Here is a 22,465-nt window from a genome sequence, read left to right on the forward strand (position 1 = left end):
GGATTGTATATCTACAAACTCTCTGAGAAAGTATCTCTATTAGATTGCAAAAACCCTGCCTCGGTGTTATGTAGTTTCTAGTGTGGGCAGACAATAAATATGTAGATTACATATGCATTAGAAAATTTAAATGTTAGGGGGGAAAAAGAAAGCAAGGTGGGGGGGGGACTGCAATTTAAAATAGAATGGTCAGAGTAATTCTTACTGAGGAAGTAAAATTTGAGCAAAAGTTTAAAGAAGGTGAGGAAACTATCAATATGGTCAAAATAATGCATTTCAGATTGAGGAGGTAATTTTAAAAGAGGATATGCAAACGATTAAGGAATTTTTCTATCATGAGATAAATGTACAGCTTCCTAAGATGATTATTTTGGAAGACTTAACATTCATTTGGGTGGCACGCTGTAGTAGTTTAAAAATCAAATCACTTTATTTCTTAGTCATACATTGTATACTGCATATGATAGCTTCTTTTTGTAGAGAGACACTCATAGGATATATGTTATAGAGAGCTGAGATAATAAAGAAATCCATGACATTTATATTGAAAACAAATCTTTTCCTTTTTTTTTTTTTTTTTTTTTGAGACAGGGTCTTACTCTGTCACCCAGGCTGGAGTACAGTGGCGCAATCTTGGCTCACTGCAGCCTCAACTTCCTGGGCTTAAGTGATCCCACCACCTCAGCCACTAGGGTAACTGGGACCACAGGTATAAGCCACAATGCCAAGCTAATTTTTTGTAGAGATGAGGTTTCACCATCATGCCCAGGCTGGTCTCGAACTCCCGGCCTCAAGTGATCCATCCACCTCGGCCTCCCAAAGTGGTTAGATTATAGACATGAGCCACCGTGCCTGGCCATCTTTTCCCTTTCAACATATTAGTTTATTAATTTTATTTGTTTATTTATTAAAGGCCACAATTTAAAGAATGACTTAGTATTGAAGTGCTGAAACGTATTATGTGATGGTTAGTTTTCTGCCTCAATTGGATAGGCTAGAGTACCCAGTTATTCAGTTAAACAATACAGGGGTTAATACCTACAATCAGTTGACTTTAGGTAAAGGAGATTATCTTCCAGAATCTGAATGAGCCTCATCCAATCAGTTGAAAGGCCTTAAGAGCAAAGCTGAGATATACTTGAAGAAGAAATTTTGCTTCAAGACTGCAGTATCAGCTCCTGCCCGAGAGTTTTCAGCCTGTGGCCTTCCTTACAAATTTAATACTTGCCAGTCCCTTAGCTGCTTAAGCCAATATCTTGAAATAAATTTCTGTAAATGTACATATACATGCATAAATACATATATGATATATTCATATATATAAAATATACACAGATATATACATATACACATACATACATATATATATTCCCCCCTGCTGATTCTGTTTCTCTGGAGAACCCTGAACAATACAATCCTCCTCTTCGACCAGATTAGAAGCTACTCTAGGAAAGTCATCAAGTCTTCTTATGATCCCTGTGTTTAATACAGCTCATAGCACGATGCTTTCTTGATGGAATAATTTATAGAAGAATATTTTAATTTCATAGGTAGACGGAAGGTACTTTTAACCATTAAGAAGAAGAAGTTATCATATGAACATTTATAAGCTTTTTTCCTTGCCATTTCATTATAAATATTTATAACTTTCATACAATGAAATCAAAAGATAAGAAAAATGACAATAAAAAATAAAACAAAGTGCTTATATCTAATATATATGATGAGCTTACTAGGAAAACATGTAAAAATCACTGTAACTCATCTATAGGAGAAAACCTAGACTTATTTATTGTTCTTTACATATTATGATATCATAGTCTATAAAACCTCACCAAATGCTTTATGTATATTATTTCCTTTACTCCTTGTAACAACCTGAAACAGGTAATTTTTGTATTCCCATTTACAGAGGAAGCCGATGCACAGAGACATTGAGAAACAAAGGTAGAAATTTGGTGGTAGAGTTGTCTTGGGACCATTAGAACTCAGTTGTGGTGATAAACATGTTGGATCTACAGACACATACAAAGGCAATAAAAAAGATGCAATCTTGATAGACATTAAATTCAAATCAAAACAATTATATTTCCATTTTATATTTTAGTGAAAAAAAGAGGAAAATATTAATAGCTATCAAGACTCTGGAGAAAAAATCTGTATTGATTATGGCAATGTAAAATATTTTAATTTTTTTATAAGTTAGTGTAGCCAGTCATTAAGAATTTCACTTTGGGAGGCTGAGGCGGGGAGATCACCTGAGGTCAGGAGTTTGAGACCAGCCTGGCCAACGTGGTGAAACCTCATTTCTACTAAAAACACAAAAATTAGCTGGGCATGGTGGCGGGTCCCTGTAATTTCAGTTTACTCTGGAGGCTGAGGCAGGAGAATCACTTGAACCCGGGAGGTGGAGGTTGCAGTTAGGAGAGATCATACTATTGTACTCTAGCCTGGGTAAAAAGAGCAAAACTTTGTCTCAAAAAAAAAAAAATTCAGATGCTATGGCACAGTAATTCTACTCCAAAGAATAGTGCCTAAGGAAATAAATAAAAGAAAGAAAACACTAAATCACATATAACAGCAAAATGTTATAAGTAACCTAAATGTTCAAGCACAGAAGAATGAAGCATCATACTTTATTAATAGAATACATAACCATTAAAATAAGGAATATGGAGAAGGGTTTCCCAAGTTAAGTTCCATGGAACACAGAACTAACATGCTATATGATCTTGGAGACCATTACATACATTAGCACACTGAAGGCTTTCTTGCAGGAAGGAAACTTCCTTTGCTGTTCTTTAATGTGGTACTTTCCAAACTTACCTGGAAATAGAAACTTTTTTTGTCCTAATTAATTACTGCTGCATAACAAACAATAATTAGTTTGTTTAAAAATTTAGGCAGAGTTCAGCAGGGATAGTTTGCCTCTGCTCCACTTGGTGCCAGCTGGGGCACCTTTAAGGCTGGGAACTGGAATCATCTGAAAACTTGCTCTGTCACATGCTGGGTGTGGTTGTAGCCTCTCATGTGGCTCAGTCTTCCTCACAATATGGGGACTGGGATTTCAAGGGTGAGTATTCTGAGAGAGATCCTAGCAGAACGGGACTGCCTTTTACGCCTAAGCCTTTGAAGCTACCTAGAGTCACTTCCACTGTATTCTACTGGTCAAAGAAGCCAAATTTCAGGAGGAGGGGAAATGGAATCTACCTCTTGATGGGAGAGTATAAAGAGTATAAAGAGCATGTGGGATCTGGAATATTTCTGTAGCCGGTTTTGGCAAATATAAGTTGCCATACTTTTGTTCAAGTGAGATATATTAATTTTCCAATTTTGGCACATGTGGATGGAGGTATACCAAATGCTATACAATCTATATTACATACAGATTTTTATATACACACACACACCAATGCAAACGGCACCCCCACTCCCTTTGCTTATAAAAGAGCCTACTTTGTCTGACACAATAAAATAATCCCAAACATGAATGAATTAGGCAATTTTCATTCAAATTCCTAGAAAAAAACAAGAGGAATCATGGCTAGCTCTGGCTCACAGATTTCCCATTTGGTAACCTAGGTTACCAGATGGTCGACATTCTTGCATTTCATAAAAGACACCAAGTTTCAAAGATACTAAGTCATACTGTTATTACTGATGACAAAAATTTTAATTTTACATAGAAAAAATATACACAAATGGAGATGTACCTATTTTGGTAAACACAATTCTGAGTAACAAAGCTTACCTAAGAGACTGATTCTTTTAATACCCATGTCTTCTGGAATTTTCTTTCTTATGAAAGGGACTCTTTCAGAATGCTTCCCTCATATAGCTATAGGCATTACATAAAGGAAAGGATTTTTTATTTTTAGTAGTTGCACAAAAATATTTTAAAATAGCTACTTCTAATTACCTACACTAGTCATAACAGATTACGGCAATATAAATAAAACCGCAGTGGAAAGATCTAACATCCATGGAAATTTAAAACAATGAGAAATGGAACTATTACAAAAAATTACCTCCTATACATTCTTTCTCAAGAACTTCCTGGAGGACTTGCTCCAAAAAATGAGAGGGCAAAATTAAGGAAAAAAAAAAAAAGATTAAGAAACATGAGTTTCAACATAGGAGAAAGGAAACCCTCAGGTAAGAGGATGAGTGACACCAATGATACCTGTGCAAATATAACAGCCAGGCCAGACTGCAACAAGTTGTTACTCAACTTGAGGGCTGCCATCATCAAGATCTCCCACCTGCTATTTTAATGACTTCGCATCCATTCCTTGTATTATTTCCTTGTTGTTGCCTTGTTACTTTGGTTAGTTTAATTTGCTTTTATTTTTAAAATTACAAATTTCTTTCTAAGCCATGTGTTACTTGCATTTTACATTTTTATGTTGTGGTTTCATCACAATTCAGTTCAAGATATTTTCTAATTTCTCTTGTGAATATTTTCTTGACTCATAAGTTTAGAAGTATGCTGTTTAATTTCCAAATATCGAGAGGTTTTCCTGCTTTTTTGGTATTGGATTATAACTTAATTCTGTTTTGTTCAGAGAACATACTATGGATGATTTCAATCTTTAAAAATTTATTGATTTTCATGGGCCAGCATATGTTCTATCATGATGAATGTTCTATGCACAGTGAAAAAAATGTGTATTCTGTTATTATTAGGCATATGTTCTACAAATGTCAATTAGGCCAGGTTAGTTTTTAGTGTTGTTGAAGGTTTCTATTTTCTTATTGGTTTGTTTACTTGTTATAACTATTTATGGGAGAGGAAGGTTGAAATATCTAACTATAATTGTGGAATTATCTATTTCTTCTTTCAACTCTTACCAGTTTTTGCTTCATATATTTTTAAGATCTATTGTTAAGTGGATATACATTTAGGAGAATAAATCCTCGAATTATCTTACTATAAAATTTCTTCTTTATCTCTGTTAAAACACTTGTCCAGACACATACTTTTTCTCATATTATTTTAGCCATCTTGACTTTCTGATTATTAGTGTTTGCATGGTATATTTAACACATCCTTTAACTTTTAACCTACCTGTGTTTTTATATTTAAAATGCACTCCTTCTATTTAGTATAGCAGGAGTCTACCCCCTGTATCTAAGCCCTTACAAAAAGCCAATTGCTTATTTTGCAAATAAAGTTTTATTGGAACATAGACATACCTACTTGTTTACATTTTGACCTCTGATAAGAGAGTTGAGTAGTTGTGACAGAAACAGTATGAACCTTAATCTTAAAATATTTATAATGTGTCCTTTTAATAAAAAGTTTGCCAACCCCTGGAGTTGTTTATTGGGTTTTTATCAGTCTGATGAAAAAAAAAAAAGGCTTTTAATCTGAGTGTTTCGACAATTTATACTTAATATAGTGATGATATTGTTGGTTCTAAGTTTAGCACCTTGCTATTTGTTTTCTACTTATTCCATCTGTTCTTTCATTTTTAACGTTGTCTTCTTTTGAAATGATTGGTTTTTTTTTTTTTTTTGAGACAGGGTCTCACACTGTTGCCTAGGCTACAGCACAGCGGCGCAATCATGGCTCACTGCAGCCTCAACTTCCTGGGCTCAAGTTATCCTCTCATTTCAGCCTCAGCCTCTGGGACTACAGGTTTACACCACTATGCCTGGCTAATTTTTTAATTTTTTGTAGATACGGGGTCTCATTATGTTGCCCAGGCTGGTCTCAAACTCCTGGGCTCAAGTGATCCTCCTCCCTTGGCCTCCCAAAGTGTTTACTTACAGGCGCTGGCCATCATGCCTAGCCAATTCTCTAGTATTCTACTTTATCTCCTCCATTGATTTATCAGCTATATTTCTTTGTTTTAAATCTTTGGTGATTGCTCTAGGGTTTAAGTACGTATCTTTAACTTATCACAGCCCAATTTTAAATAATAGCCTATAATTTCCTAATAATATTATGAGCTTAAGACACAATATCTGAAATGTCTGGGACCAGAATTCATTCAAATTTTGAATTTTTTCAAATTTTGGAATATTTGTGTTAGACAGATTGAGAATCCCTAATCCAAAAATCTAAAATCTGAAATGCTCCAATGATCATTTCCTTTGAGCATCGGGTTGGCACTCAAAAAGTTTTGAATTTTGAAGCATTCTGGATTCTGGGATTAGGAATATTCCACCTGTACTACAATTTCTCCCTCCCATTCTTTGCACTGTTGCCATATATTTTACTTCTACATATGTGAATAACAAAATATTCATTCTTATTTTTCAGTGTTTTTTACTTAAGCAGTCAGTTATCTTTTTAAATATATAAACAACAGTCTTATGTTTACCAATATATTCACAATTTCTGGGGCTCTTTACTCCTCTGAAGAGATCGAGTTTCCATCTAGTATCGTTGTTCTTCTGCCTTAAGACTTTATTTAACATTTTTTGTAACAGGTCTGCTAGCAATGAATTCTCTCAGTGGATTTTTTTTTTTTTCTGAAAATGTCATCATTTTAGATGTTTTTTCCTGGATAAAATTTAAGGTTTATAAGTCTTCACCTTTTGATACCGATCTCATTCCATTATCTTCTGGTTTGCATTGTTTCTGATGTGAAGTCAGTTTATTTTTGTCTTGCATTTTGTTTGTGATGTGCCTTTTTCTTCATTTACTTTTATGACTTTTCTTTTTATCACTGGTTTCAGAAATGGTATGTTTTGGTGTGGTTTTCTTTTCTATTTGAAGTTAAATGAACTTGGATTTTTATGTTTCTATTTTTCATCCAATGTGGAACAATTTTGGCCATATTTTTTCAAATTTTTTTCTGCTCTCACCCCTTCTGCAACTCCAGTTCCATATTTGTTATATACCTCATGGTATCAGGACGCTTAGGTGCTGGGGTTTTTTTTTGGGTACGGAGGAAGGGGGAGGGTTCAGTTTTCTTACTCTCTAATTCAGTTTTTATTTTACTTTACTTACTCTTTTTTAGACTTGGGGACTGGCTAGTATGTCCAGGCTGGAGTGCAGTGGCTATCCACACATATGATCATAGCACACTACAGCCCCAAACTCCTGTACTCAAGCTATTCTTCCACTTCAGCCTCCTGAGTAGGTAGGACTATAGGCACGTGCCACCGTACCCAGCAGCAGTTCAGTTTTTCATACTTTCTTCAAGTCTACTGATCTTTTCAATTGGCAATGTTTCTTGCATTGAGAAACCCATCCAGTGGATATTCCATTCAGATATGAGAATTCCTAGAGCTAAAAAATATATATTCTAAGACTCTCTTCATTATTTTAATGTTTTACTTTATATCCTTGTATATGTGTACAATTAGATGTTTTAAAGTCTTTGCTGTTTACATTATTGCTGTCATTTCTTGCTCTGTTTCTACTGATTGTCTATTCTCTTGGTTTAGGGTTACATTTTCCTACTTTTTCATGTCTTATAATTCTTGGCTAGATGCTGATCCCTATCAAGGTTTTGTAAAATGTTTAGATTTAGTTGTCTTCCCATCTGGCTCTTTGTGTCTATTCTCAAGTTGGTTGAAAACTATAAGGAAAACCTTTCTCCAAATCACAATGGCAAAATGTCCTTTTATTAAAAAATCTCTAAAAGTCTCTGTTTTAATTTGAGGCTCTTTTCTTCATGACTGTTTTAATTTCTCTTTACTTTTTTAAGGGCAATTTGATTTTGGTAATATTCAAAGCTCTGTAAAGTGTTTCCTCCATGTTGCTGCATCTGCCCTCTTGTTGACAAATTATATGAAAGGATTGTGACTGCTTCTTCTTTGTTTCCTTTTACTCATTGTATTAGTCTATTTTCACGCTGCTGTTAGACATACCCAAGACTGGGAAGAAAAAGCGGTTTAATGGACTTACAGTGCTACATGGCTGGGGAGGCCTCACAATCATGCCAGAGGGCAAAGGGAGAGCTTGAGCTGGGAAACTCCCGTTTTTAAAACCATCGGATCTTGTGAGGCTTATTCACTATTACAAGAACAGCACATGAAAGACCCGCCCCCATGATTCAATTACCTCTCATTGGGTCCCTCACACAACACGTCGGAATTCAAGATGAGACCTGAGTGGTGACACAGCCAAACCATATCACTCATTCTTTCTTTCTTTATTTTTTTACTTTCATTCTAGTACTACACTGCAACTAAACCAGTGATTCAACTGCCAGCTCCAGTCATCCTTTTCTCAGCCCTAACATTCTGTGTGTTATAGAGGTAAAGAAATAATTACGGTTTGAGAAGTACTTTAATAGAGATATGCAAATCATGCTAAATATCCACATTTAAAAACTATCCTATGCAAACCCATCAATTCAAGAATTACAAGACATTTTAAAAGGTAGGAAAATGTGACCTAAAACCAAGAGAAAAGACAGTCATTAGAAACTGATGAAGATCTCCTAGGCTCCAGCAATCCTCTTGAATAGCTGGAACTACAAGCATGTACCACCATGCCTGGCTGATATTTTACTTTTATATTTTTTAGTAGAGAGGAGGCCTCATTATGTTGCCCAGGCTGGTCTTGAACTCCTTAGTTCAAGTGATCCTCTCACCTCAGTCTCCCAAAGTGTTGGGATTATAGACATAAGCCACCACACCTGAACATCAATTTTTTTTAAAAAACAGAAATCAGTAGTGTATTACTCAGAATAGTTTATTCCATGAATATATATCTATTTAATTAACCCCCACTTTTGGATATTTAAATTGTTTTCCAATATCATGATTAAATAGTTCTTGATAATACACTTTGGAGAAATTTCTAGAAGTGTAATCTCTGGGTCAAAGGGTACACACATACGTATAGCTTTTGTTTGAGTTTCTTTCAGAAAGATAATACCAAGATATTGGAATAGTACACTGTCTGGTTCTCTCTCCAAAGACCAACTCCTATAGGAAATATAAAGAAAAAAAGCCAAGAAATAAGAAAACCTGAAAACTCCCAGGGAAGAAAGTGGGGTGAAAAATGACAATTTTGAACTGGTAAGTGTGCTAGCTGGTGGTTTGGGCCTTGGATCTGGGGCAGGAGGCAGTCCTTCAAATATGTGGGAGGATAAAACAGGAAATGAACTATTGGAGTTCTGCTTTTAACTATTCCATGACTTGAGTAAAAAACTTACAGTTCCCATATCTACAGGGACTCAGACTACAGTCCAAATGCCCTCAGAAGTAAACCATACTTATAAAAAGCTGAGGAAAACAGGTGGAGACTAACTAACCTTAGGCAGTAATTTCTCTGCCCTTTCCTAATAAACCATAAAGCTGGTAAATTACAATAAATAGCTTTGGCTGTTGTTCTCCCTGGTGGGATCAGGAAGGAGGGGAGAGATGGTGAAGCAGAGATCTGAGGTGTCATTTTGTAGACTTGATAAACTGTGATTTCTCAAGTAGCCTGGGGCTTTTCTACCTACCTTCCATCCTTTGAGCTCACTGAAAATGCCACAGACTGGATACTAGTCTCTTCCCACATGTGATGTCATAGTAGCCAATATTCCCAGAGGGAAATTATCCTACAGGTCAACATATAGATCAATGGAACAGAACAGAGCCCTCAGAAATGATGCCGCATATCTACAACTATCGGATCTTTGACAAGCCTGACAAAAAGAAGAAATGGGGAAAGGATTCCCTATTTAATAAATGGTGCTGGGAAAACTGGCTAGCCATATGCAGAAAGCTGAAACTGGATCCCTTCCTTACACCTTATACAAAAATTAATTCAAGATGGATTAAAGACTTAAATGTTAGACCTAAAACCATTAAAATCCTACAAGAAAACCTAGGCAATACCATTCAGGACATAGGCATGGGCAAGGACTTCATGTCTAAAACACCAAAAGCAATGGCAACAAAAGCCAAAATTGACAAATGGGATCTAATTAAACTAAAGAGCTTCTGCACAGCAAAAGAAACTTCCATCAGAGTAAACAGGCAACCTACAGAATGGGAGAAAATTTTTGCAATCTACTCATCTGACAAGGGGCTAATATCCAGAATCTACAATGAACTCAAACAAATTTACAAGAAAAAAACAAACAACCCCATCAAAAAGTGGGCAAAGGACATGAACAGACACTTCTCAAAAGAAGACATTTATGCAGCCAAAAAACACATGAAGAAATGCTCATCATCACTGGCCATCAGAGAAATGCAAATCAAAACCACAGTGAGATACCATCTCACACCAGTTAGAATGGCCATCATTAAAAAATCAGGAAACAACAGGTGCTGGAGAGGATGTGGAGAAATAGGAACACTTTTACACTGTTGGTGGGACTGTAAACTAGTTCAACCATTGTGGAAGTCAGTGTGGCGATTCCTCAGGGATCTAGAACTAGAAATACCATTTGACCCAGCCATCCCATTACTGGGTATATACCCAAAGGACTATAAATCATGCTGCTATAAAGACACATGCACATGTATGTTTATTGCGGCACTATTCACAATAGCAAAGAGTTGGAACCAACCCAAATGTCCAACAACGATAGACTGGATTAAGAAAATGTGGCACATATACACCATGGAATACTATGCAGCCATAAAAAATGATGAGTTCATGTCCTTTGTAGGGACATGGATGAAACTGGAAAACATCATTCTCAGTAAACTATCGCAAGGACAAAAAACCAAACACAGCATGTTCTCACTCATAGGTGGGAATTGAACAATGAGAACTCATGGACACAGGAAGGGGAACATCACACTCTGGGGACTGTTGCGGGGTTGGGGGAGGAGGGAGGGACAGCATTAGGAGATACACCTAATGCTAAATGACGAGTTAATGGGTGCAGGAAATCAACATGGCACATGGATACATATGTAACAAACCTGCACATTGTGCACATGTACCCTAAAACCTAAAGTATAAAAAAAAAAAAAAAAAAAGACATTGAGGAAGCACAACTGTTTTCAAAGAAAAATAAAATATTGGCATACGGATGCTAAGAGAAGCAGAAATATTAGATCTGATGTCCCAAGAACTTAAAAGAAGCATAATAAACATACTAAAAGAGATAAGGGAAGATATCAGCAGCACATAATAAGAACAAGAGAACAAAGAAGCAAGCAGAAATATTAGGTACAAAAATATAATACTTGAAGTATATAGACTGGATAAATAATAGAATTTAAATGAGGAGTAAATCAATGAATCCAAAGATCAGTTTGAGGAAATCTTCAAACTTAAGAACAAGGATATAGAAAATATAAAAGAAAGGCTAAGGGATTGACAGTGCTAACATCTGAATAACAGGAGACTCAGAAAGAAAAATAGGCTGGGCCTTGTGGCTCACACCTGCAATCCCAGCACTGTGGGAAGCCAAGGCGGGAGGACCACTTGAGGTCAGGAGTTCAAGACCAGCCTGGCTAACACAGCGAAACCCCATCTCTATCAAAAAATACAAAAATTAGCTGGGCGTGGTGGCGTGTGTCTGCAGTCCCAGCTACACAGGAGGCTGAGGTGGGAGAATCGCTTGGGCCCAGGAGGAGGTTGAGCCGAGATTGTGCCACTGCACTCCAGCCCAGGTGACACAGTCAGATGGTCCCCCACCCCAAAAAAAAGAAAAAATTAAGAAGGATGTATTTAAAGGAATGATGGAGTTGAACAGGACAAAAAAAATCATGGATTTTATTTTTTAAAATTAATTAAAAAAAATTTTTTTACAATGGTGATTAGGGAATATCATGGATTTTCAAAGTATTGAAGGAAAAATCTGAAAACCTAGATTTTTACTTATGACAATGCAGTCATATGTAAAATGAGGCTATGATGACATATATTTCCAAGCACACAAGACCTCAGAAGACAGTTTTTGATAAAATGCTTAAATAGAAACAAATACGGAAGATCATTAAAAGATGTGTGAAGTAATGCTGATAAAATATGTTGGCAAAATGTGCTGTTTTTTTAAATAGCCAACAGCTAAGAAAAGGAGAATATGGGGCATAATGGTTTAGGATTTAAAGTAGATAGTAGCAAATGATGGGGTAGGAGAAGATGAAGAGACAAAGGGATGTCAGAATGTACAAGATTCTTTGTAGGAGAGATATATATACATCCAATTTTTTTTTTTAGTAATAAAAGTTTCAAAATAAATTCAGAAAACATTCGAAGTGTGGGAAAAACTTAAATATCGAAAACGGTGAAACACATTGTAACGTATAAACAATTATAATTATAATTACTATTTCATTTATTTTTGTTAGTGTGTCCATGAACTTCCTGCTTATGATCTTTACTCCTTTTTCTTTTTGTAAGGGGAAATACCCTTCATTTTTCTTCTGATAATACATGGTCACTATATGGTTCAAACTCTAAGAGAAGAGGAAAATCTCCTGGAGTTAACTACAATCAGATACATACTATATATCAAATGTAGAGGACATCAGACCATATCGTTGCTCATTTCTTCTGCAACACTTACCTTCCTGAACATGATGCTTTACTTATTCTTTTATCAAAATATTCATCTTGACACATGTAACCAGAAGTTTTAACAGCTATAAGGAAGTCAACTCAAGGCATTATTAACTGAAATTTCTAGTTATGCAAAAGCAGGATACTGTTGTGCTGCAGGATTAATTTAGGTATGTGGCAGAGGGAGTTTAACTGAAGCAAGACCAGGCAGATCACAGACCAGTGGTCAGGGTTAGGATAATGAATTCCCAGTCAGTCCAAAAGGGGGGTGACCATTACATGGCTCAGTTGAATGTGGGCACTGAGATTTCCTGTGAATGTGAATGTGGGCTCAGTATTTCCTGACTCAAAGGAAACTCAGTCTGGGGTATACCTGAGGGTGAGAAGAATACCAGCTGCCATCAAAAGCCATTGGAAGGGGAGTGGAAGAAGTTGAGAAGGAAACCTGAATTGACCAAAAAGCATTAACGATGTATATAATCGTCAAAGATATGTCCTCACCAAAATCCCCAGAACCAGATAGTTTTACATTTGAGCTAGCACACATTAAAGGAACAGTAAATTCCCTTCTTAAAAGGAGCAAACATGCACATCTCATTTAGAAGTCTAATGTAATCTTAATTATAAAACCAAACAAGGAAAATAAGAAAATTACACTGCATTTAACTTAAAAATATAGATTCCAAAATCTCCAATAAGATATTTGCTAGCCAAACACAACAGTATATTAAAGAATAATACATCATGATCAGGTAATACTTCATGATGCAAACTATGAATGCATGGATTGTTTAATATTAGAAATTCTATACACATAATACATAACATTAATATACCACAGGATGAATACCTTATGATTATTTTAACATACACATCATAAAAAGCATTGATAAGGTTCAATAGCTAATTATAAGACTGCTTAGCAAACTAAAAATAGAAGAACCTTTCTTAATTTGGTAAATGTTATATATTAAAAACATTTTGTAAGTATTAATTGAGAAACTTTAGGTTCACCTCCTTTATGATCAGACATGAGATGGCCAATGTCACTACTACTCTTTAACATAGTTCCAGAGGAACTAACAAAAAAAGATATAGGAAAGAAGAAAGAAGTTTAAATCTAAAGATGGGAAAGAAGGAAATAATATTATCATGAATTTCAAATGATTACAATCATCTATTTCAAAAAAAAGAACAATCTGTTAAGAATAAGAGGATTTAGCAATATAGTTAGAACAAAGACAAACTTTTAAAAATATCAGTAGCACTCATGTACTCCAGCAATAAGCATCAAGAAAATATTTTTAATGGGATATTTAAAATCTGAATGTCTACTTAAAGAACATCATGCATAAAATTTAAAAGTTGAAAGAATGGAAGCAGATATTTTATAATATCTAAACTGAAAGGAAATTAATATCGAGTAGATACAACAAATTCCTATAAAACAATTGAACCCAAATGAAAAAATATATAAAGAATATGAGAAGCAAGTTCAGAAGAGGGAAATCAAAAGGCCAACAAGTATATGATAAGATACTCAAACTCAATAGTGATTTAAAAAAACTCAAATTAAAACAATGATCTATAAAATTACACACATTAGGCTGAAAACATGAGTAAGCTGGATAACATTAAGGGCTGGCATGGATGATGCGAAGGTTATTGCTGGAGGCTGTAGAGACCAAAGTATTTATGTGGGGGAGCATCTGATAGGGATTGGTTAAATTAATCATAAACATATATTCTGTCACCCAGCAATTCTGCTCCTGGGTATATATTCTAAAGAAATCCTTGCAAAGTTCCACGATAGGACATGATGAACATGAGCATGTTCATCATGATGTCTGTGGTAAAAGGAAATTGAAAGCAATTTGGATGGCAAACACTGAGGAAAATGGGTAGTGAAAATATGGCCGCCATATACTGTGGATTACCATGTAGCAGTAAGAAGCAAATATGGCCGCCATATACTGTGGATTACCATGTAGCAGTAAGAAGCAGTAAAAACATGGCAATATAAATAAAGTTTAACACTTAAGGTTATATGAAATAAAATAGTAAGAATCACAATAAGATACACAGTGCGATATCACTTACACTTATTTAAATTTCATGTATATAAGTCAGGGTGAGGAGAGGTCAGAGGTAAAACAAATTGTACCATAAGATGCTAACTGTTGAAGCTGACATATAGACATGTGGCAGTTCATAATATTCTCCCTTTTCCTTTTTATTTGAAATTTCTCATATAAAAATTTTAAAATGTATGCATGCAAAACAATATTCATTATGAAAATATAAACAAAATAGAACAGTACAATAGATATTGTTTTAGAATATCATAATATTAGAATGACTTCCTATGGGTCAAGGGCAGGAGAATGAGACTGGAAAATTTATAAATAAATAAAACAAGAAGTGCTTTGCATGAATCAGTAATGACAGTGCTCCATGGACCTAAGAGTGTGATTAACTCTGCTTTCTCTTTGTGTAAAAGGTCTTTTAAAAATAAAGATGCCGGGCGAGGTGGTACATGCATGTAATCCCATCACTTTGGGAGGCCGGGGCAGGAAGATGGCTTGAGCCTAGGAGGTCGATGCTGCAGTGACCCATGATTATGCCACTGTATTCCAGCCTGGGCAACAGAATAACACCCTGTCTCAAAACAAACAAACAAACACACAACAACAACAACAACAACAAAAACCAGAAAGTGCCCGGCATGGTTAATGCACACCTGTAGTACTAGCTGCTTGAGAGGCTGAGGTGAGAGGATTGCTTGAGCCCGGGAGCTCAAATCTAGTCTGAGCAACTTAAAGAGACTACATCTCTTAAAGTAAAAGATACATATATATAAATTTTTTTTTTTTTTACTAGAAGGATCTGATTTAGACTGTGGAGAAGAAGGAACCATAAAAATAGCTGTCTAATCATTATAATTCAGAAAACAATTGAATAGCTCTTCCAAGTAACCAAGTCACCACATATAACTATGTAAATGAATTAGAAATAAGTAATATCACTTATGTTTTCAAGAGAAGTCATTTCTGACAATAATATTCATTATAGAAAACTGGCAAAAATCATTAAACAGTTAACCACAAATTAAGGAGAAAAAATAGACTGTAAATACTTGCACTCTAAAAGAATAAAGAAAAATAGAAAAAAGAAAAAACACTCCTGCACTAGGGGCTGTGAACTGTTTTACTTGGCTTATGTAGCAGCAAAATAGACTTTTTTTCAAAGGAAAAATTTTATGCTGATATTTAAAAATAAGGATTTTTCAAATTTATTTCTGTTCTTTAAAAATCTACTGAGAATTGATTTTACAGCATCTCATTTCCATTTAGCAAGGATCCTAGAACTGAACAGGAGCGTCCCGTTTACAGGTCACATACTCTCCAGGCTTCCATTGTCCCCAATTGGCAAGGAACATTAAAATATTGTTTTTGGAGGTTTATTCCCCTTGTATCTCACTTGAAATTTTAACAAAGTGTGGTCAGAAATTTACTTAGTCATGTAAGTATGTAAGCAGTCATGGGAGGCGTGAACAGAATGTGCTACGGAAAAGAATATGCTAGGTAAAGAGAAATTTTGGGGGAGCCATGACAAAATGAAAAGAGGTTTGTATTCAGGGGTTATAATGTTATGAGTATATGAAACTATGACAGAGTGTTTTGGAGTGGATAAAGAACAAGTTCTTAACTTGTTAAAGGGGCTGACTAATAAATACATGAAAAGAAAACAGTGCAATGAATGATAGTTTTTCTGTTTAATTATTTTTTCACATTAAATTCTGCTGAGTTGTATTCACAGGTTTGATAGAAGTCACTTTTTTTTTTTTTTTTTTTTTTTTTTTTTTTTTGAGACAGAGCCTCACTCTGTCACCCAGGCTGGAGTGCAGTGGCGCGATCTCAGCTCACTGTAAGCTCCGCCTCCCGGGTTCACACCATTCTCCTGCCTCAGCCTCCCGAGTAGCTGGGACTACAGGCGCCCGCCACTATGCCTGCCTAATTTTTCTGTATTTTTAGTAGAGACGGAGTTTCACCATGTTAGCCAGGATGGTCTGGATCTCCTGACCTCGTGATCCTCCCGCCTCAGCCTCCCAAAGTGCTGGGATTACAGGTGTGAGCCACCGTGCCCGGCCAGAAGTTACTTTTTTTATTCTTTATTCTTAGCTGGTTCGCACTTGTGTATTACAACTTATTATTTTTTAATCAACTGCTTATTACAAATGAAATCTGATACTTTGTCAAGATGATATTATGGAATAAAAATTTGTGTCTGAATATGAATGAATGCAGTTGTGAGGTAACTTAGGGGCAGTGATAAAAAGTAAACAAGTTTAACAAGTCGAATTATAATCTGACAACCTTAACCATTTACATGAAATTATATATAGGGCTATAGTTACTACTTACCTTGAGTGCTTAACTTCTAAAGATCTTGTCTGTAAACCATAAAGCCTTCAATGTCTACTTCCCACATGTAGAAACTGACATCTTCAATGTACATCTAAAAGAGAAGCATAAGAAAATATAATGAATTTGAGATTATATTGTTTCATTTATGTTAAATATAAAAAATTGAAATTATTCTTCATGACTTTATATAATAAGCCTGGGCAAAGGGATGTATTATAGGACATATTTTATGTAAACAAACAACAATAACATTAAGATTTACCCTTTAGAAGAATAAGAATATTTTGTGAGACATATGTTATGATCCATGTCACAGAGTTGAGTACTTTCTATAATACTAATTTGATCTGGCTACCTGGTTTCTATGCAAAATTTTTATACGATTTAAAATACATAAATTCTGGTGTCCTACATGAACAGAGCCCCATTCTAAAAAATAGTTTCCCTGCTCAAAATTACTACAAAAATATTCTTAATTACACTTGAGTTGCTTATAAAAGCCAAAATCATAGAAATCAATTAGTTCAGTATTCTGTCCTCATGAAAAATTCAAAATTCTATTCCTCTTATTACTTAAACCTCCCCAGTCAGTAGTTTACACCAACCTGCTAAACTTAGCATAAAAAAAAAAGCCCTTTAAATAAAATTCCCTCTAATAGACAAATGTGATTATGCAGAGAGAGTGTTTTTTGCCTAAAGAACTTGATTGGGAATTCCTTGACAATGCAGTTAGGGAAACAGGATTTGGATGCTACAGTGCCATACTTAGTATATACTTTTTGTTTTTGTTTTGTTTTGAGACAGGGTCTCCCTATGTTGCCCAAGCTGGTCTTGGGCTCCTGAGCTCAAGAGATCCTCCTATCTCATCCTCCCAAGTAAGTGTTTTGAGTCCTGTAGATTCTCAAGCCAAACATAAATGATTTTTGGATTAGCAATATCATTGCTCCTTTTGGTCATTAGTGCAGATGTCGGTTTTTCGGTTGCAGCTGTACAATCAAACACTTGAAACACTTTTAAAATATATTCACACTCAGCATATTCTTTACATATTATGGTTTAATTAGTATGAGGTAGGGCCAGGGTTCAGGTATTTTTAAAAAGCATGAAGGAAGGATATCTTTTTCTCCAGTTGAGAAACAATTTCACTGCAACTATTTAGCTTAGTTTCTACATATTAATAAGACATTAACTTCCAAAAATACTATTTACAGATGTCTATGAAAAACACTGAGTTATTTCTAATACAAATACTAAATGTCAGAATGATTTGAAAGCTTCCATGATACATACAAACATACCTCAATGACCATGTAATATCTTAGATACAAGGATGCAAGCATGATGCAATTGGTAGCTGGCATGAATCTCAAACTGTAATGCACTTAAGGACCAAAGTAGTACTTTAAACTCTAGAACCCCAGATGCATGCCCACAGTTCTGATTCAGAGCTAGGCTGAGGCAGATTCTCTATTCTTTACAGGTATCTTGATTATAATGTAGATCTACAGTCCATGTAGAATTGTGATCTAAAGCACACATATGAACACTGACTATTACTAGACTCTCATTATCAGCATTTATGTAAATACTTCTTGAGTTTTCTAAGATTATATTTCTAGTCTTTAAAGATAATCCCGAGACCCACTAGCTTAGGAAGAAACTTTGAACATATAGTAAATAGGACTTTAGCAATAAATCAATGTAGACATACTAAAATAATGTTTATGGATTATATATTTTGTAAGCTTTGCTATCCTCTTAGGTAAACTGTGTAGGTAGACAATCAATAAAATACTGTGGCAAAAAAGAGGGAAATGTTATATTCCATAATGAAAATTTTACTGAAAACCTCACTTATAACTAGAAACATGCCCTTGATGACTCATAATTAATTCTTTTTTTTTTTTGTCCTTAAGTTAGTGGGGTGGTAGGCTGGGGAGAAGCACTTCTAGCTTCATTTTCTGTTTAAATACAAAGTCAAAAATTTTATAAAGAAAGTCTTGAATTGTCTCTCTCTCTCTCTCTCTCGTAACTACTAAAAATAACATGAAATAGGGTATTAATGTTTTAGTTTTGAAAATTGTTGCTGGGCTCAGTGGCTCAAGCCTGTAATCCCAGCACTTTGGGAGGCTGAGGCAGGTGGATCACCTAAAGTCAGGAGTTCGAGACCAGCCTGGCCAACATGGTGAAACCCTGTCTCTACTAAAAATACACAAATTAGCTGCGTGTGGTGGTGTGTGCCTACAATCTCAGCTACTCGGGAGGCTGAGACAGGAGAATCGATCTCTTGAACCCAGGAGGCAGAGGTTGCAGTGAGCCCAGATCGTGCCACTGCAATCTAGCCTGGGCAACACAGCAAGACTCTGTAAAAAAAAAAAAAAAAAAAGAAAAAGAAGAAGAAAGAAAATTCTTATAAACAGGTCCCCAAATTCTTTGCAATAAAAATATATTCATACACATATACCATTTAAGATTTTTTTCTGAAAAAAAAAAAAAACTCTAATAAACACAGATAATTATCTGAGTCTTTGTTATACATAACAAGGATGGAGACCTTAAAAACTACTAAACCAGAAAAGAAAACTATACTTTAGCTCTTATTTTCCTTACGTAGTTTGAAGTACTCTTAATAAAGTATTCTTTTTACATGCATGTAATGCTAAAGATCTCAGATTTTCTACAAATTCAAATCAATCGACAGTTTATCATTGCAGTTTATCTTTTTCTACATATTTTAATAAGAACCAATAGCTCTGTAAATCACAAATAGTCTACATCACAAAAGAATTCAATCATATTAATCTTTAGTGATTAAAAATACAAGTTTCCAGATAACAGGCATTGTTAAGTAGCACTAACATTTGTCATGTAAATTACTAAAACTTATTTCTTGCTTTTAAATATAGTAAATAATAGCTAACATTTACTGAGTTCTAAATTATAAGTAGTATAGTTAATTCTCACAACAATCCTAAGAAGTGCTTATGTTCTTAAAAAGTAGAAAATAAAGAAGTGCTATTATCATCTATATTTTACAGATAAAGAAAGTGAGGAACATAGATCACGTAAGTTATCCAAGGTTCCATAGCTAATAACTGGAAGAACTGGATTTCAAACTCCAGCAGTCTACAATTAACTATGGTATTTTCTGAAGGCCCCATCCAGTAACCTAAAATCTCCAATAACTCTGGAAGCCTCAGAAATTAATATGAAGATATCTTTTGTCAGGTTTTCCATCTGCAGACAGAATGCCATGGTGCTCCACTTCCAACTTTTCTTCTTCCTCACAAAAAAGATGATTACTAAGCCCCACTTAGCTCTACATACATTCTACTATTCCTGTGCAATCTAAATAATAAGGTCTCTATGATACAAAGAGTTTTCTTAAAACCTTGGTCTTGCTTCTAAATGTAATATTCTATGTGCCTAATCACATTAAGATCCATTAAGTATGGTTCAATACTAAGATATAAATTTGTGGTTTTAAAACATTTGTAATTCTCTTACAAAAAAATTATACCTTCTTAAAATATGACTGCAATTTCAATGTCTTATTGTATTTTCACAATAGCTATATATATTTATAAAATACAAAGTGAAGTTATGATTTATGAATACAATGCAAAATAACTAAATGAAGCCAGTAAACATGTCCACCTCAAATACTTAATATTCTTTGTGGTGAGAATATTTGAAATTTACTCTCTTAGCAATTTAGAATTTTACCATACTCTACTTTTTCTTTATCCATTCATCATCTTAGTTTGATTCTGTAACTTGGCTATTGTGAACAGTTCGGCCGAGAACATGGGAGTGCAGACATCTCTTAAAACAAACTAATTTAAAATATTTTGGGTGAATATCCAGAAATGGGATTGCTGGATCATAATTCTATTTTTAGTTTATTGAGGAACCTTCACACAGTTGTCCACACGTGTACATTTCCACCAACAGTGTACAAAGGTTTCCTTTTCTTTGCATCGTCGTCAACATTTGTTATATTTTGTATTTTTTTTTTGGTAATGGTCATTCTGAGAGGTGTGAAATTATATATCATTACAGATTTAATTTGTATTTCCTGAATGATTAGCAATGTTGAGAAGTTTTTCATATATCAGTTGGACTTTTGGATGCCTTTTTTTTGAGAAATGTATATTCAGGTCCCTTTCCCATTTTTAATGTTTTTTTTTTTTAATTTTCTTGCTATTCAGGTGCTTGGGCTTATTATTTTGGATATTAACCCCTTATTCAATGTATGACTTGAAAATATTTTCTCCCAATCTGTAGGCTGTCTCTGTACGTTGTTTCCTTTGCTGTACAGAAGCTTTTTCATTTGATATAATCCCCTTTATCTATTTTTGTTTTTGTTGCCTGCACTTTTGGGGTCAAATCCAAAAAATCAACACCCAGACCAATTTTGCAGTTTTCCCCTTAAGTTTTCTTCTAGTAGTTTTACAGTTTCTGGTCTTAACATTTAAGTCTTTAATACATTTTGAGTTGATTTTTGTATATGGAGTGAAATAAGGGTCCAATTTTGTCCTTCTACATGTGGATATCCAGCTTTCCCCAACATCATTTATTGAAGAGACTATCCTTTGCCATTGTTTATTGTTGACATCTTTGTCATAAATCAATTGATCATACATGCATGGGCTCATTTCTAAGCTCTCTATTCCAGTCCACTGGGGATGCGTTCATTTTTAATTTTTTTTTGCTAGCACTACAGTATTTTTAATTACTATAGGTTTGTAGTACAATTTGAATTCAGGTAGTGTGATGCCTCCAGCTTTGATTTTTTTTGCTCATGATTGCTTTGGCTATGCAAGTTTTCGTTGTGGTTCCATATAAATTTTAGGATTTCTTAATCTATTTCTATGAAAAATGATGTTGGAATTTTGATATGGATTGCATTGAGTCTGTAGATAATTTTGGGTCATATGAGCATTTTAAGAATATTAGTTTCTTCAATGCATAAACGTGGGATATCTTTCCATTTATTTGTGTCTTCTTCAATTTCTTTCATCAATGTTTTAGTTTTCAGTGAACCTGTGTAGTTAGATTTAATTTATTTATTTATGAGACAGAGTCTTGCTTTGTCACCTAAGCTGGAATGCAGGAGCAGGATCATAGCTCGCTGTAGCCTCTTTACTGCTGGGCACAAGCAAATCTCCCATTACGGGATCCTTGGCGTGTCACTTTGCCAGCCAGAAACCTCTGTGGCTAGTGGCGCCTTTGCCTGAGTTTTGCTCCGGCTCACTGGGCTCATTCTGTCCACTTGCGCTCGCAGACTGAGTTCGGCTCATGATACTGGCCCAGATCCACACTTGCCAAGGGTGGGCCTGGCAAGGAGTGGCAACGGGTGTGTGAGCAAGCGTGGGGTCCGACCACTGCGCAGAGCCAGGCATGCTGGCTGCGGCGGGCTGGGCTGCCCCAGGCGCTGGCAAAGGCACCAGCTACGTGCAAGGCTGTGGCTGGACCAGGCATACCGCAAGCAGTTTCCACCGCAGACACCTGGGAACACAGTGGCGCGTGGAAGCTTGCAGATGCCAGGATACACAGAGCCACAAAGAGGGTGTCACAGCACTGGCTCAAGGAGCCCCCTGGTTTGGGCTCCCAG

General features: G+C 35.3%; 1 protein-coding gene across 2 annotated transcripts in view; it reads right to left on the bottom strand.

Moving 5' to 3' along the window:
- Positions 1 to 22,465, bottom strand: part of MBD5 (methyl-CpG binding domain protein 5) — a 470,039-nt gene that overhangs the window by 296,808 nt on the left and 150,766 nt on the right. The window contains exon 2 of one of the 2 annotated variants that reach the window (XM_032754128.2): positions 16,846 to 16,939. The gene's annotated coding sequence lies outside the window, so the exon portion shown is untranslated. Of the gene's footprint in view, positions 1 to 16,845; positions 16,942 to 22,465 lie in introns of those variants that run through there. The other variant, XM_032145669.3, reaches the window with a different exon arrangement.

The sequence above is a fragment of the Hylobates moloch genome, unplaced genomic scaffold, assembly GCF_009828535.3.
Source record: "Hylobates moloch isolate HMO894 unplaced genomic scaffold, HMol_V3 SCAFFOLD_24, whole genome shotgun sequence".
NCBI lineage: Eukaryota > Metazoa > Chordata > Mammalia > Primates > Hylobatidae > Hylobates > Hylobates moloch.